The sequence below is a fragment of the Phaethon aethereus genome, assembly GCF_964289735.1.
Source record: "Phaethon aethereus genome assembly, chromosome: 5".
Lineage (NCBI taxonomy): Eukaryota > Metazoa > Chordata > Aves > Phaethontiformes > Phaethontidae > Phaethon > Phaethon aethereus.
In genome coordinates this window covers 18,661,449-18,678,379 of record NC_138579.1, presented here as the reverse complement: position 1 = coordinate 18,678,379, position 16,931 = coordinate 18,661,449, and the positions used below count along the sequence as shown (strand labels likewise).

Below are 16,931 nucleotides of genomic sequence, written 5' to 3'. Positions count from 1 at the left end.
CCTCCATCCCTCCTTGGTAGCTGAGGATTAATGCTGAACTGGCATCTCCCTCCTCTTCAGTTCGCACGGCCACGACTCCCCGCCGGCAGCCCACGGGGCCATCCCTCGCTGCTGTTTACAGACAGGAAAGACCGAGGTGTGTGACCCAGCTGGCCCCTATTAAAGATAATGTTATCACAGCTCCAATTGTTCCTGTCTACATCTGCTGGTGGGAGGAAATAATCGACTTGTCTGAGCTGGAACAAGGGATGTTGGAGAACTATGAATCAGAAAGTTGCTTGTGTCAGGAAACTTCAGCCATGTGTTGCATTAATAAAGGATTTTTTCCATAGCTGTGCTAATAAATGGCAACTTACCATTATTTCTCCCTACTTCTTCCTATTCACACGGAAGTGTGAAGCAGGGTGTGGGGAAAGGCACAGAGCTACATGCAGAACCAGAGGTAAGCCTTCCTGGTGCCTGGTACACAACTGCAGCCACACTCAGTGACTAACATGTACAAGACCTGCACTGCAGTGAAAACGTAACTGCTAGCAAATGGGAAGCACTGCAGGATCTATATGCATGTCCTGAAGTGCTGAACCTCTAAGCCAAGTCCTCAGAAAAACACACAGACTTAAAAAACAATGGAGGTCTCCTCCGTACCAGCTTCCTACTGACCTACAGCAGGACCTGCTATGGGGCCAGTTTGGCCATGGCTGCAGGTGCTGGGAGTGCCCTTCGGCACTGACCTTCAAAGATTTTTATTCTACACAGCAGCATTTCAGAGGAAAAATACTAGGATTGTGACTGATCGAGTTGCAACGTTTTAACTAAAACACAATAAACTATGCTCCAAGGCACCATACTCACCTTCAGAAGGCTTGTCTTCTGTTCCATTACTCAGCATGACCTTAATTACTTTTAGCAGACTGGCTTCCTTTAAACTGCAGTGCCTGCATTCATAGGTCTATGCCCACACATATAGAAGTTCACCATCCAGGACGTCATTTAAGCCCTTCCAAGTTATTTCCCCCATCATGTATTTTTATCCTTAGCCCATTTTACTTGGTGTTTGAATACTGGACCAGGACATGAGAGAGATGCTTATGAAGCTACAGCAGCTGAGAGCCATACAAGAACAGAGGTGATACCCAGGCTCTTTGATTAGGTCTCAGCTCTTTGAGATTTTCAAGAGTCTGGACCATCAGCCAAACTCAAGGATCCCATAGGTTGTTACCGTGGTGTGTTCAGCACAACTTGTTTACTCCACTTTTGCAACTAGCCAAGAGCAGAGTCTGTTACTACTTCCCAACTGCATGGCAATAGTGTAAGCTAGCTCAGCCACCTGCAGTTGATTTGAAGTGCAACACCTCTCAGCACTGGTAATTTGCTAGCTGTAATACCCAAGCCGTCTACACAATATCCTGTTTCCCTTATTGAGGACTTTATTGTTTTCTCCTATGAGAAACAAGCTGTGCGACTAGATGACTCTGAAGTGCAACCTTTTGCCGTGAAGTTCTCAAAGTGAGGGAGAAAACCCCATCCTGTGGTCCCCATGCTCTGACTAGCTCTCCAAGGATGCTGAAGACTTTGGAGCTGCTTCCCTGTGACAAAGCTCCACATTGTTAAGTGCAGCTACCAAATATTCCTTGTTTAGCAAGACAGTGGGAACCGAGCTCTGAAAAAGCAGACTGTTTGGGACAGTGACTAGTTGTACTGGGCTTGGCGGGGATAGAGTTAATTTTCTTCAGAGCAGCCTGTATAGCACTGTGTTTTAAACTGGTGTCAAAACCAGTGTTGATAACACATCCATGTTGTAGTTATTGCTGAAGAGCCCTTGCACAGTGCACAGGTCTTCCCTGCCTCTGAGGCTGCCCCTGCAGCCGGTGATGGGGAGTGGGCAAGAGGCTGGGAGGGGACACAGCCGGGACAGCGGAGCCCACCTGAACAAGCATGAGACTGGGTAAGGGCTGAGCTGCCAGCTGGGGTCAACCCACCACAATGGTCTACAGACTACCTTCCAAATTTGAGCTCAAGTTGCTGCTAACCACAGATTTGAAATCATGTTATAGGGTCAAAATTAGAAGTGAAAAAAATATGTTTTAAAACATCCGGCTGGTATATTTCTGTTGTTCGGGTAAATGTCAAAGCTCTTTCCGCAAGGCCCCTTCCCATTTCTGCACAACCATAAGCAGACATTCTTCTAACGTGGAAAGACATGGAGACAGCAAACATATATTTATGGCAATGTGACATTTTCAGTTCTGCAATTTAAAAGAAGGAAACTTATTTCAATATCGATGGATCTTGAGTTTTGACATTCCTTTTTTTTCCCCTTGTTCCATTTTTTTCCTCCAGTTATTTCAGCTGTTCAAAGCTTTTCACATCCTTCAGGAAAGATTTAAAATATGCTGACCAAATATGCCCCTTCCAACACTGGCACAGAAACAATTTCCCTAATTTGTGGCTAAGAAGCTGGCCAAGAGACATTCCTACGAAAACGAGTGGACTACCTGCTAAGCACACCCTTAGCTAGGCCATGTCATTACTTACTGCTCTGACTGCTAAGCGAGGCCTGGCTAAAGAGAAGATGGGAGCGCGTTTGCCTTAAGTGAGAGCCACTTGCGCACACCCTTTGCCCACGTGGTTTGTGACACTGCTCTGGTAGCACAGACTCTTCGAGGAAGGGGGTTACACACGTGTGCGGGGAATAAACAACCTTCAGCAGCGAGGGGAACAGTCCTATGAAGTCAGCTGCTGTTCAGAGCAGCAACAGAGGGACCACAGCTGAAGCCTTGTTTGCATTGTCAAAGGAAGCGAGTGTTGCAGACATGGGTTAGGGGTGGGTAGAAAAAACAGAGATGTAATTTGATTTTGATGAGGGTGTGTTTGCTCTGAAACAAATATTGAAAGGTATATATAAAAGTCTGGCCGAGCTGCTTATTCACGTTCTCTGAAGTGAAATTTGAGTGCAACAATTTGCTCAAAACCAGTGAAATTTCTCTTCTGAACCAGACAGTTTAACTACAGTCAAAAATAATCTCAGAAATTTGTATGAAAGCCTAGACATTTTGCTCATAATTATTATGAAACCTCAAACATAAGGAAGGAAAAATAGCCCAAAGCTTATTACTCTCAGGTTACGAAAGAGACCACGGGGCTGGGTTGTGTCTCTTTAATCAGTTCAGGTCTCTAAACAAAAAAAATCAACAGTGGGGGAGATGGAGAAAGAAGGGCTCAAAATAAACCAGTGTTCTTCAAACACTGCTAGATCCTAAATAAAACACAACAATACTGACCAAGCAGAGACACAGAAGACCTGGCATGGCTCCAGAACACAATAAGCATTTGTCTTCTTTGCCAGAGGCAAGCAGCAGCTGGGGATGCCAGTCGGGGTGGTGGGTATAAAATAGCACCATGCTACAGCTGGAGGATTACTCCCAGGAGCAATGCAATACATAAGAATAAAAGATGACAAGTTAGATGAATGCCCTTTGAGAACCTTTTCAGAAAGGACTAAGTGTTCTTTAGGAGAAGCAGGAAAATTAAGGATGCAAAAAACCGCCAACATCGTTTTGCCAAATTCACTTGAGAGTGAAAATGAATCGACATGCAAAAGGCTTTGGCTGAATCGGCCTGAAATCCTGCAAGGAAACCCTGGAGGGGAAATCCCAAAACAAGGAGATGCTCAAATGGTATTTTGTGAAAATAGGGCATTTTCCTAAGAGTGAAGGGGAACCCTTTGAACCATTCCCCAGAGCTTACAGGGTGATTACACACACTGCAATGGGAACTTCTGAGTGGCAGAAAATGTCTCAAGCATTTCATAACATAGCAGGGGAAAAAAGTGGAAAGCCAGCAAGTGGTTGACATTATTTATTAGTAATACCTGCTTTAAAATTAATGTTGTAATATTACCTGTAAACCTGATCCACAGCAAAATCAACCTTTTGGGGAAAGGTATAAGACTGGCATCAAAGTATGAAAACCTTCACAATGCTTTGTGATGTAACAACCTACCTGAGTTCACTCACCACGTGGCTGCTTCGACAAGAATATACTAAGTGAAAGCAGAAGTGTAGGTGTCTCAGAAATATACCCTTGTGCTAATATAATCAAACGTGCAGAAAGGACCAGGCCAGCAATACAGGAAGCTTTTCTACTGTGGGGTGTGGGAGCTAAACTGAGAGTCTTCTCAAGTGCAAACAGAAGCAAAGGAAGAAAAAGGAGAACAAACTTCTATGATATGACATCAAGCTTTACATAAAGTAAATTACAGCCCTTTCTAAAACACCATTAAGTCAATATACAATATCCCTGCTAATGACATAGAATGGAAACAATTTCTTTCCTGCATCTTTCAAGGCTGCCAGGAAAAAGAGCACTACAACGCTGGAAGGAACATGGTGACCAGCAACAAAAAACAGGCAGAAGGGCTCAATTTCCAGCAAGAAAGCTAAACATAGCTAAGATATCCAAGGCAACATAAGGATTCAGGTTCCCAGGTCACAGCTAAATTTATTTAGGTACCTAAATCTCCTAGGTGGTTAGTTTGAAACTCTTAGGTGACAATCAAGCAAAGAAGTTACCATAAGATAAAAGTCTGTGGATTTACAGCTCATCAACAGCACTGAAGCCAGGTAGTTGTGGAGCAACCCTACTTGCACCCAAGGTGAACGGGTGGTATGGTAAAAGGGTATCAGCATTTGAAAGGTGCTTTGCCCTAGAAGAGAGATAATGCTTAAGATCAGCAGCATACAAACAGGGTTAACTGGGACTGATGGGATGAAAAGAAGAAAGGAAACGTATGGGCTGATTAGCAGAAAGACTTCCCGGCAGAGAAATGCTTTCGGCCATGGAGCAATCTCCCACAGGAGCTGGTGAAAGCCTGATCGGTTGGAGCTTTTTGAAAAAAAAAATTACACCAAACAATAGACAAAACATAGGAATGAATCCTGTACTTCAGGGAAATGGAGCATAGGTATTTCCGCATCTACAGAGCCCCCCTCCTCAATTCAACCAACCAGAAGAGCTTTACACAGGGCTTTTTATAACTGGGTTCTTTCTTTGCTGCAGCAGCTTTGCCCTCACGTGACACCAGCAGGGGAATGGGGCCTGGCCCCTTCCATAAGGCAGCACCAGTTCTCCGACCGCAGGCTGCCCAGCACCCATCTCTGTGCTGCCTGCTGTCAGCTCTGGACCGTGCCAGTCTGCAAGATGCGAAACTAAGACCAAGAAAAATTACCTCCTGCATTTGAAAATGACTGACTTAATCCACTCTGTAGAGACTGCAGACATTTGCCATGTCCTTAACCGAGGCGGTCTTGGAGGGTTAGTGTTCTGGGACATTAATATATTGCTTACTTCAGATATGTGTCATTCAAGTTTTAACTAGAACTTTCCAAATAAATCTGCTCTGAGGTTTAACGAGCCCTTACACAGCTCAGCTCTGTGGCATTCACAATAGACAGCAGTACATCTGAATACACTAATAATACAAAAAGATTTATTGTAGTTAGAGTTTAGCCCATTAACTATCCTGTAGCAATACAGGGCTGAGTAACCACTGGTTTATTAGCTGTGACCCATACCTATTTACAAAGGGACGTACCAACGTAAAGGTATTTTGGTAAGTGCTATGTGCTGTAATGTATGTTGGGGTTCCAGGCACTTCCTTGTATTGACTACCAACAACCAGGATTTTTAAAAGTCCGGTTCATTTCACAAAAGGACAAGAGCTTCTTCCTTCACACAGAAACTTAAAGAAGTGATTGTTTTTAATATTTGGCAAGTTCATAGTCTCTACAGCATGTGCACTTTGACACCAAACAGGCTACCAGTGCAGTTAGGAAACACCCTATGCAAACATAACTGATTTTATTTACTGTCTGATAAGGGCTTTCAGAGGCACCCTTGGCTCACTGGTAGCTAGGCAGCAAAGATTATGGAACATGCACCTCCACAGCACATCCTGAGTCAGGTGTTTCAACACTGTAGGCATCTGCATCTGATAAAGATGCTGTAGGAGACAAAGGCAGGTCATGAAAAGGATGCCCTGTCATATTTACTGCTGCAATGAGTAACTGACAATAAGACACCGTCATCCTTTCTCACTGAAATCTGTTATCTTTCTTTCCCTTCCTCCCCCTACACACCCTACAACCTAGGATGACCCCAGAAAGTGCAAGCACTAGACAATTCATCTCCAGACTGCACCAGCAAGGAGTACTATGCTGTGGGTAGGCCCCCCTTTGGCTTTCCTGCTAACAGTGGCAATTTCAATATTAAGTATTTTATTGCCTGCAGACATCAGTAAAGTGGAAGAGTAGCTGGAACATGCTAAGTACCATTAAATTTATTGAGATAATATGCAGCAGGAATTGTTTCTATGATTAAAACCAACAAAAAATATATACCTCAAAACATGTGTACACATATAGGATACCTTAATCTTTTCTTTAATGTAGCTGATTCTATAATACACAAGAAAATAGGAGAACAGGCTTATCCAGAACATTTTAAAAAGTTCTTATGCTTTTGGATAAAGCATAAGATTTGGATTCTTATGGGATTTTGGAATCCCCTTATATCACAATTGCCACAGGTAGTGGCACAACAAGAAAATAGAAATGCGGAACCACCCCCGAGCAAAAATTAACCACCACCTGTAGCACCCGCAACAGGGTGCAGCATGTGAGAAAACTCCCCAAGCAGCTGCAATTGCAAGAGCACATTCTTAAAGCATACTGATTTTGCATGAAATCTCACAGAGCTGGTGTTGCAAAACTAATAAAACTCAAGAAAAGGAAGGGAGAAACCAGCAGCTGGAACCATCAGGGATGGTATAATGGAAAATCAGGTGCCCTCCTGCAGAAAGGGCAGTCGGTGCTGCTGGAGCTGAGGCATTGCAATCTAGTTGTATTACGATCACAGGAATGGGCTTTGTAAACAGCTGCCTAAGCGTAACGAGTGATGCTTGAAGACAGGGGCAAGGAGAGAAGAAAAGTGGCTCCCTTCTCTGTTGCCTGGCTCTTGCCAGGCCGTGCTGCACAGAGCACCGATGGTACAGGCTATGCCTGCACAATGGAGAAAAGCAATTCTGCAACAAGGATTTTTAAGCCAAAAAAACCCCAGATGACCATTAGCCCCATGCGTAATTGTAGCTTTCCTCCCCAGTAGATCACTTTCCTCCTCTCCTCTTTTTGTAGCCCCTTCTAGTCATCCTTGTCCTATGGTCACTAACGGACCAGTGCCCATGATGCAGGACGCCTCTATCAAAGCAGCTGAGCGACAAGTGGTGATATGGTGAATTAATAAGGGAAAACATCCTCTCATCGTGCAAACGTGCATGCCAAGCAATACAGGGTAAATATAAAATTCAAACTATGCAGTAATTCCATTGGGAAAAATGTTTTACTACCTCTCAGAGGATTTTAAAACCTCTCTGATCAGTTAAAGGCTCCTAAATCCCTGGTGAGGTTCAGACCAACACTGCTAATGGGCCAATTAATGCCCTGAGAAGTTATCAAAAGTCCCCAATGTGGGAACAAAACCAGGTATTTTGACTGCTTGGAACACCCACCACAAACTGGCTTAAAACACGTGTGGCTAGGATTTTGTTTTGCTTCCTTTAGTCAGCCATTTCCCCAGGGAACAATAAAATCGACAGATGAGCCAGCCAGCCTACACTTTTCCAGAAACCTCCTGCACCACCCCACCATGCAGAGGGACCAGCTTTCCCAGCCATTGGTTTCCCCCATTGGCTTTTCCATTCTGCTCCAGCAGGATGGAAGTCACTGAAAGGGGCATCTCCACTCTAAACCCTGCACTTGGCAGGCTAAGAAACTAAAGGTTATAAAAAGCAACTCGCCAAAGGCTTGACCTGATGTCCTGCTGGTTAGTGTGAACCATGATAATGGTGATACATATAGGATCAATAGGCAAGAAGTGTAGAAGAGGAGGTTACAACACGTTTTGCCTCCTCCTGGTAAAGCTTCCAAATTCTTAGTCTCCATGAGACAAGTGGGAGCAGGGGACAGAAATACAGATGGAGCCTGTCAAGGAGAAACAAAAAAGAAAAAAGAAAGGAGATTCGCCCTGCAGCAGAGACTAAGAATATATACAGGAGAATTCAGCTGCTTCCTTCTCTGCTGAAAATAAACATCTCAAGTAAGCGCTTCAAGTAACCTTTAAGTATTAAAAATAGTTTATGAAAAACGGGTGCCTTTCAAGTGTCTCCTTCTAGGGAAAAGTTCCCAGCAAGCATGATGAGAAATAACTAAGACCTAACAGCAATTAATTTTCAGCCCATCCAATAAATTGCACTTTATCATTTTTATTTATATCTCAGATGGACACAAGAAAGCTAGACATAAGCTAAAAACCTACTGCACAAAGGTGACAGCAGCAGAGTAACAATTTATTGGAGTTATTCTGGGCTTTTTGATTTGGTTGGATTTTACTTTAGGAACCAACAGCGAGGGAATTATTTTTACCAGGGAATATAAAGTTTCTCCTCTTCATTCTGTGCCTGCAGGAGGTGTGACCTTTGTTTTCTTGGTAATAAAACTTTTCTTTCCCATTCTTTCTTTATGTTAGACATACCAACCTCATGACATTAGTCTGCTATTTCAGAACAGAAAGTTGTACAGAGTTTTGGAGAAAATGGGGGGTACCCTCAAAAACTGGGTCTGGGACTGCTCTGTCTACAATACCTGGTATTTAAAAATGCAACGGGAGATGTGGCTGCGGCACAGTCACACACTTGGGTTGGCCTGAATCTCCCTAGGAAAACACACACAGGAGGACACAGTGGCATTGACTTTGGTCCAGGTCAGCAACATGACTACATATTTCATGCTCTTCAACAGATCAACCAGTCCACATGGAAAAGATGCCACTGTCACCACCTGTAATGGCTAATTCTGCAACCCCACCTTCCCAGCTATATGGCAGGAGCACTCCCACAGCTCCTGCCCAGAGCTGCCTCCTCTGACCACAGGACGTACTAGACTTTAGAAAAAGTTTTTAACCTGCATGGATCTTGGCATTGTAAAGCTAGTCTTGTTTACACAACTGGCCCAGTCCCCTCTGGCAAAACCAAACTAAGCAAAAACCCACGTCAGCCATGGATAAATTAAAATGTTAAACTCAACTATGCAATTAGAACAGCCTTCAGACCCTTCCTATTAATTTTCTTATGCCCTGGTGTAGACTCAAAACATCTTGCTGAAACCCTGCTTGGAAAGAGCTGCTGAGGCAAGAAGTCTCTCTCTACTACTGGAAAGAGCAATCTCTCCTCCCCCTCAGCCCTCCAAACTCCTTCACAAAAGCATGTTAGAAGTGCAGCAATAAGCTGTCGGGTGGTTGGGTGGGTTTATGGGTTGTTGTTTTTTTTTTTGCTTTATAGGGACAGAGGCTCTGCAAGTCACCACACTACTTGGCTTCTATATTTGTGTCTGCTAAATTTGATCAGTTCCCACAGAACCAAAGTCTCTCACCGAATACTGAAAGTATCTCATCTTTTGGGGAAAACCTTTTAGTTAAAAAAAAGTTTACATCCTGAAGTTTGTATTATTTGCCTCCTTTCCCCCCACATGTAACTAGCATGTGTATGGAATACGCACGTTCCTTTTGCACACAGTGGTATCTCTAACTGCAGAGGAAAAAGAGTGTAATCACCGAAACATTAACAGAATTTTTTCATTTTGTGAAGCTACTAGGAAATAAGAGGTGAAAAGCCTGTAATTTTAGCTTTCTTTTACTGCATTGCCAATAAGTAGTAGATTTATAAATGCTGAATTTTCAAAAGAGCCATAGGAAACACAAATACCAAAACCATGCTATTTTTTGAAGTCTAACTATGATAATCTCATTGAGACTAGAATTCTGCTGATGACACACAGGCTGTTGCATGTGGGATTTTGTATATTTGTCTCCTAAGTTAGAAAAGGAAAAGTCTGTTGAAAGTGGCCAAAAAAATACTGCAATTTCTGTCCATGTTCATAGAGGGAAGGACACCAATGGATTAGCTTCAGCACAGGCATTTGAGAGGCTCTGCCTTCCTGTGCCCCAAAACTAGAAGTCACCCATGCACATTTACATCATTAAATAATAAAAGAGGTCTAGAGCAACCCAAATACAAACAGTGCAACAATAAAGATGGTCAGAAAACCTGCCAGCATTCTATAATGGAATTCATTCAGCAAAATTTCTCAGCTAAGATACTTTGGGGAGGGGAGGGTGGACAGACAAAATGGGACTCACACACATAAAAAGCTTGTGCAGCGTGAGCTGCTGCATTCATATTTACACCCAAAGGAAACAGCTGGAGTATTTGGCATTTTCTATGAACCTTAATAGCAGCTGCTCAGCACCTTTGACAAGCAGGCTCATTACTTAGCAACGAACCCTCAGATTCCAGATACAAAGAGGACCAATACGGTCATCTGACTTGTCCTACTGCCCAAGCCACAGAACTGGCCCTCACCATCACCTCCATCATAACCAACAACCTGCCGAAATACTTACCTTTGTGAAAATAATAAAATGATGATTGTGTAACTACAGAATCACAGAATCATTAAGGTTGGAAAAGACCTTTAAGATCAAGCCCAACCATCAACCCAACACCACCATGCCCACTAAACCATATCCTGAAGTGTCACGTCTAAACGTTTTTTGAATACTTCCAGTGATGGTAAACAGATTCAACTAACTGTGAAGCTAATTTGATACCTAGTAGTAACTTCTAATCATTATTTCCTCTCAACTAGACCACCTCTTTTCCATTGCAATGCTTGCAAATTTCCAACTACACTTTTTATGCCATTAAAAAAAAAAAAAAAAAAATCACCTTTCAAAATCTGAAGAAACACATGAAAATTTAGTGCTGTCAGTATTAGTTCTGCTACATTTTTCTTTCAAAAGATTGCAGGCAGTGTCAGGCTGTAATTCAGCATTCAGCAGTGGCCCAGTAGGCAGGACTCCACACCGAGGTTGGTTGCGGGACACTAGCGCAAGTGTTCAGGCATTCAGGCTTCCACCTTCGGCTAACAGCTAGCACCACAGCTTACAACCCAGAATGTGCTGCAGGTAACATGCGAGGTGCAAAGCACTCTTCTGCCTGTCTTGGTGCAGGAAACAAGGTGTGACAAACACAGCAGCATAAGCTTGTACCCAGCTAGCAACGAGCAGAAGGGAGCCGAGCAGTTTAGAGGGGACTGTCCTAGTAGTTCATTGTGCTGCAGGAGGCTTCCCACCATCAGTGCTCTCTCTACATAAACAGTCATTCAGATGCTGTACTCGCATGGATTAACAGATCTGGGGTAGGTCTGTGGTCACATACAGGCAGCAACATGCACAATCTGCCTCCCTTTGCGCAGACAGAGCAGACGTAACCTGGCTCTGCCAGGGATGCTGCCTGGCCTCACTGATGTGGCATGGGAGGCTAGTAAGTCCCATGGAGAAATAAAGCCAGTCCTCTGCCATGCTAGCACAATTTTGCAACATCAAAATGAAGAGCTGGCTTGCCTCCAGCCAACTTCAAGTACAAGCACAGGACAGGCCCCAAAGACACGTCCTTCAGTACAGCCTGTTCTGAACAGCACAGCCCAGACGTTTGTGAAGGGGAACAAAGAAGGCTATGGAGCCAGCGCGAAGAGTGGTTTGAAGTTTGAAATTTGCTCTTCAAAAGCTCTGTCCTTCAGGCTTAACCTGCTTATGCTAACTGCAGAAACATTCAGCTCAAAAGGAAGTCCTGTATGCAGAGCTTGAACAAATGAGCCAGCAAAACTCTATAAAACAAGGGACAAAATGGAAACCAATGACCAGCAAGTTATATGTATCTTTGACATAAATACATGATTTCAACATGGAGATTAAGTGACAAGAAGTTTTCAGTAGGCATGCCATTGCTTCATTTTGAGTATCTTATCTCAAAACTACAACACATAGAAAAGCATCATCTAATGTTTTTAGCCTTAATAAAAAACATACAACAAATACTATTTTAATGGTCTTTGGTTTTAGAATTAGCTTGTACAGAGTTTATTCTTTTACCCATTTATTCTTGGTCAACTGCACAGCTTTGGAGATAGGTGAAATGACAAACACCTGAGGCAATGGATATTACAGTAGATAGGCATCTACTGTTTTGCACAGAAATCAGACAGGAGAAAAGTCTGCTATATAGTTCCCAAAACCAGACTGAAATGACAGGAAACTCTGCATGTGCTTTTAAATGCAAATGAGTGCAGTGTGGGCACTTAACTGAAAGTTCTACCCACAACTAATGGTTTCTCATTCCCATCAAATGTAGATTCTTCAAATCCCTGACTGATGTAGGCATCTGCAGAAAGGACAGCACAACCTTAGATAATCTCTTTGTCATACACAGAACAAGACAACCAAGACAGGTTTGGTTTGACCTTCCCTATCAGGTTAAACAAACTGTATGATAACCCTGCCCAAAACAGGCTACATGTGTAAAGGCATAACCTTGCCCTACCTCCTTACAGCTTGTTTATCTCAGATAAACCCACAACCTTGAGAACACGGTCAAGTGAAGTATGATTTTTCAACATCTATAGTGTTATCAATGAAGTAAGCAACCTTCAAGTCATAGAAGTACACTACACCAAAAGATCTCAGCCCTTTAGTGTTAAAACGTATTATAGACACAGTTTTGGTTTTGCAAACTGACAGAGAGAATTCTTGTTGAACTGTTCCAACTTACAGAATTATCTTATGGCAGGGTAAGTTTGCAATTGAGGAGACTTGAGGTCCTTCAATAAGTCAGCCTCCCTGTCTTAGTTGAAAATATCACTGCTCATGCTCAGCACTGTATCTTCATACCTTCCCTACTAAGACAGCGAATTTTACACAGGGTTATTTTCAAAGCAAAATAATAATGTTCCCTGTTCTCTCCTCCTTGAAGACATGAGATTCTAAGCTGAGAAGTGACTGCAGGAATACCAGCAGCAAACTGAATTCCACTGAAATCTCACATTTTCCATTAAAACTTAGATTCGTACCCAAACTCTTTTAAAACTCTGGTAACACTAGACCTAAATGCAAATATTGCAGTTTGGTTTCTTCTTGAAGAGCTCGAGAAATGTAGAATTTCTTCAGCCCACATCCCAGAGTCAGAAATAGTAAAAAAAAAAAAAAAAAAAAAAAAAAAGGCACTGTCATTCCCCCCACCTACTATGTGCCCCTTGAACCATTCAGATCCATAAACACAATGTCAGCTATGTTCCTGTCAAGTTACTGTTGCTTGCCAAACACAGGTGTTGGGCATTTCCCATGTATTTACTGTTCATACCTCATTCCCTGAGAACAACTTTTAAAAATGAAAATGTTTTCTAGTTGCATTCGACTTTCACCCTCTTCGCTTAGTGCAAGCTAAGTCATTTAAGTCAAGCAAATTATTGGTATTGATATACAACAATAAATATGAAATATGCAGACATTCAGACTTGAACTCATAACTCCTCTTGATCTCAAAAAAACCCCAACCAAAACCAAAAACCAAACCCCTAGAAAAGATAAGAAACCCACCACGCTCAGGAAAATAAGTGTTGATTATTAGAGTCTTACAGACACTCTCTTAGCACAGAGCTGTAAAGTTGGAATACCAGCTTAAATCCCAGACCCCGCCAGGGAACTTTTATTCCTTGGCTATTGCTTGATTAAGAAGATTTAACAGATTAAAGTGTGAGTTGCTTCAATATCAAATAGTTGTTTTTATTTTAAATATTCAGGACATGCTCCGTTACAACAGCTGCAGACATCCCATGAACATCTACAGAATCAGAGAGTATCATTAGATTGGGATGACAAACATGTAAGTAAAGACTGAAAAGCAGAGAATTGTACAAACAGTGCCCACAGAAACGTGGTACTCTTCAGTAAGTGAGCTGATTTGTTTTGCTTTAAATTTCTATTTACTTGCTGTTTCCGGGTGTTTCCTCATTGTTTTATGGTTCATTGTACTAGCATGAGCATGTCATAGGCAACCTCACTGTGCCATAGGCTGTTGCTAAGCGATCCTCTGCAAACACACAAAGTTCTTGAGACAAAATCATAAACAATCCTGATAGATTCGATAAATAAAGTTGTAGCACATCAATCTGAAGAAAATTTATACGAAATTAAAATTCCCAATCATCAGCAACTATGCTTGGTACTCCTATCTACTGAAAATGAAGTAAACGCTGTTAGCTCTTCTTTTAAACATTAACTTGATGGTATTACTGCACCAAAACTTGGCTACATACAGACATGTCTGGGCAGTAATAAGGACGACCTTCAAGGCAGCATTTCCATGGACAGATTATTTTTCATGCATGATTATGCAGCATTTGCATTGCAATCCTTTACACAAAGCAAAAAAGACAGCATAGTATTACTTGCAAATCACTTATGCTGTAAGCAGAGTTAAGCTCTACCCACTCTAGAATAGTCTTGGACAATAGTTATAAAAAACAATCCTCAAAAACTGGGAATATTCATCACGAAGGAAAAAGCAAAAGCAATCAGATTTGTTGATTTGAAAAGGACACAATAAAAAAGTCACAGAGCCGAGAGCTATAAAAACACACAACAGATCCCTTTCTGGCTGCTAAGAAAGCACAGGACACCCCACAAAAACCTCAGCTGGTTCAGGACTACCACAACTCCTGAGACAGGACAGACTCCACGGCTTAGCAGCTGCATGACAACAGCTTTCAAGCCCCAGGTGGCTCAAGGGTCACAGGCTGGCCACACCTGTCTTCTGGCAGCACCTTTGGCTTGAGCTCAGTCCCTCCGAACCGAGCAAACTGCTTTCCCAGTGCAACACTGCAAGCATGGTGCTTCCAGCTGGTTCCCTGGGGCTTTGCTGGGGCAACCTCTGGGCAAGGCACTCCCTCCTCCATTACTGTCTGGAGAGGTCCTCCTGGCACACGAGTGTACTGGCTGGCAGAGCAGGGACTTAGTAGCCAAAGCCAGGACTGTGATGAAAGCAGACCTGCTGAAAACATCATTTAAACCTTCTTCGTGTCTAAGTCGCCACTTCACCATTTAAGAAAAAAGGAACTTGACAATGCAGAAGCTGAAGAGACGGCTGGGAAAATGCATTTCCAGTTGCTCCCTAACTTTCCATAACGCAAACTAACTCCCCACTGACTGTCAGGGTCTGTTGCTATCTTCTTCCCTTCCTTGCGCTATACTGAAGTAGGACCTACTCTATCCCAATATGGAATTAAATACAAGCACTGAGCTGCTGTACAAAGGGCTGACCGCCCTAAATTAGTAAAAAGACGTTACACCAACCGATGCTTAAAAAGTACTCCCTGGCCCTAGCAGCTGCATACAAACCAGAGACCAGCCGTACCAGCTCGGGCACAGCGCTATCGCATCTCTGTGGCACGCAGCACTCACAAAGCCAACACATTTTTCTATGCGCATCCACTTCTACAGGCTCAGTTGAAAAAGATCCAGATTTTAGAAAGCATAGAAAAAGTTACAGATGCATAGATCTAGTCATACGAGCAGGCTGAAGAAGCTGAGAAGAGACCCAGCAGGCAGTAACATCTAAGACAAGCAATCACAGTATTTATCAAAAGAAAGCAGAGAATTTGAGCACTCGACACACCTGCTAGGCAAGACTCACAACTGGGGCGTAGTTTCCTCACCCAGCAGGAACTGAAAGCAGTGCAAGGACAGTGCACTTTACTGGCAGGAAAAAGGTCCTCCGGCCAGTGCAGGAACGTCACTGTTAGAAACCCACCAGCAACACTAACCTGCCGTTTTTGGCTCTGAGGTGGAACAACAACCAGGAGCAGGGACGGGTGGGAGGATCTGTCACCAGCAGGGAGCAACTGCTATCTCTACCTCCTTTTTAGTCACTTAGTTCACTGATAACCAGCCATTAAGGCCTTGAATGGTATGCAAGTCATCACAGGGGGCTCATGAACATCTAATCTGCTTTGACTCTGTTTCAAACTGCTTTGTACTGAAAGAAATAACGAAAAAGTTCTGTTTCACCCTTTATAGCTGCTGTTCTTTTTTCAGTCACTTAAGGATGTTATCATAAACGGAAAAGTATTACAAGATAAGCTCATCTAGGTCACAGGAAAGTATTTTCCAAGCTAACCTGAAGTACAAATGATCTCTCTGCAATCAACATAAATTCTCTATAGACTGCAGTTAGCTTGTCCTCTAATCTTTGCCATCAGTAAGTCAACCAACAATTTTAACACAGTAACTCTATGCTGCTGAGGTTACACGACAGCAGTGTTGTGCAATGAAGCTTCTTATATGAGAAAACATTGTCAGATGCACTTGGACCTCTGAGTAAAGGAAGCTCTTGGCTCCAATCAAAAATTTACTACAAAAACACCACTAAAAAGCTTTTCTCCGTTTGCAAAGTCAGCCAAAAATTCCTCTGCAACAGTTGTTTCTCTTACATTTCAGTCTCTTACAGTATTAGCTCAGTCCCAATGGCATCTTTTCCATCCATCTTCAGATGATTCTGTCAAAACACTGTAAATAACTTGTTTGCACTTTGGCAAGACACCAGGAGGAATTTTTTTTTTTTTTTTTTTTTAAAAGTTCTTCACTAACTACTGAATACTCACCGGATAACAAACACTCAAACAAGGACACAATATACCTGTAAATTAACATGTACAGCAACTTTAAATAAAATACAAAACCACTTTTATTCAGGGAAGCATGCCAGTTGGGAATTTAAATGAGGCAACTATATTTTATTGAAGCAAGTACAGATTGAAAAAATGATTAGTGAGCTCAAGTAAGAGACTGAACTACCCTGGATCCTAAAGTAACAGCCAAAGAATAGCACAAGGTAAGTCCACTGTCTGGCAATGACAGAAGCAGTCTACAGTTTGCATATAGGTGTAGTCTCTGTTCTCCTGCTCATAACCTCTGTTGTGCTATTTTTC

General features: G+C 42.6%; 1 protein-coding gene across 1 annotated transcript in view; it reads right to left on the bottom strand.

Moving 5' to 3' along the window:
- ITPK1 (inositol-tetrakisphosphate 1-kinase) overlaps positions 1 to 16,931 on the bottom strand; it is a gene marked incomplete at its 5' end in the record, with an annotated part of 149,037 nt that overhangs the window by 88,000 nt on the left and 44,106 nt on the right. The window lies entirely within an intron of this gene.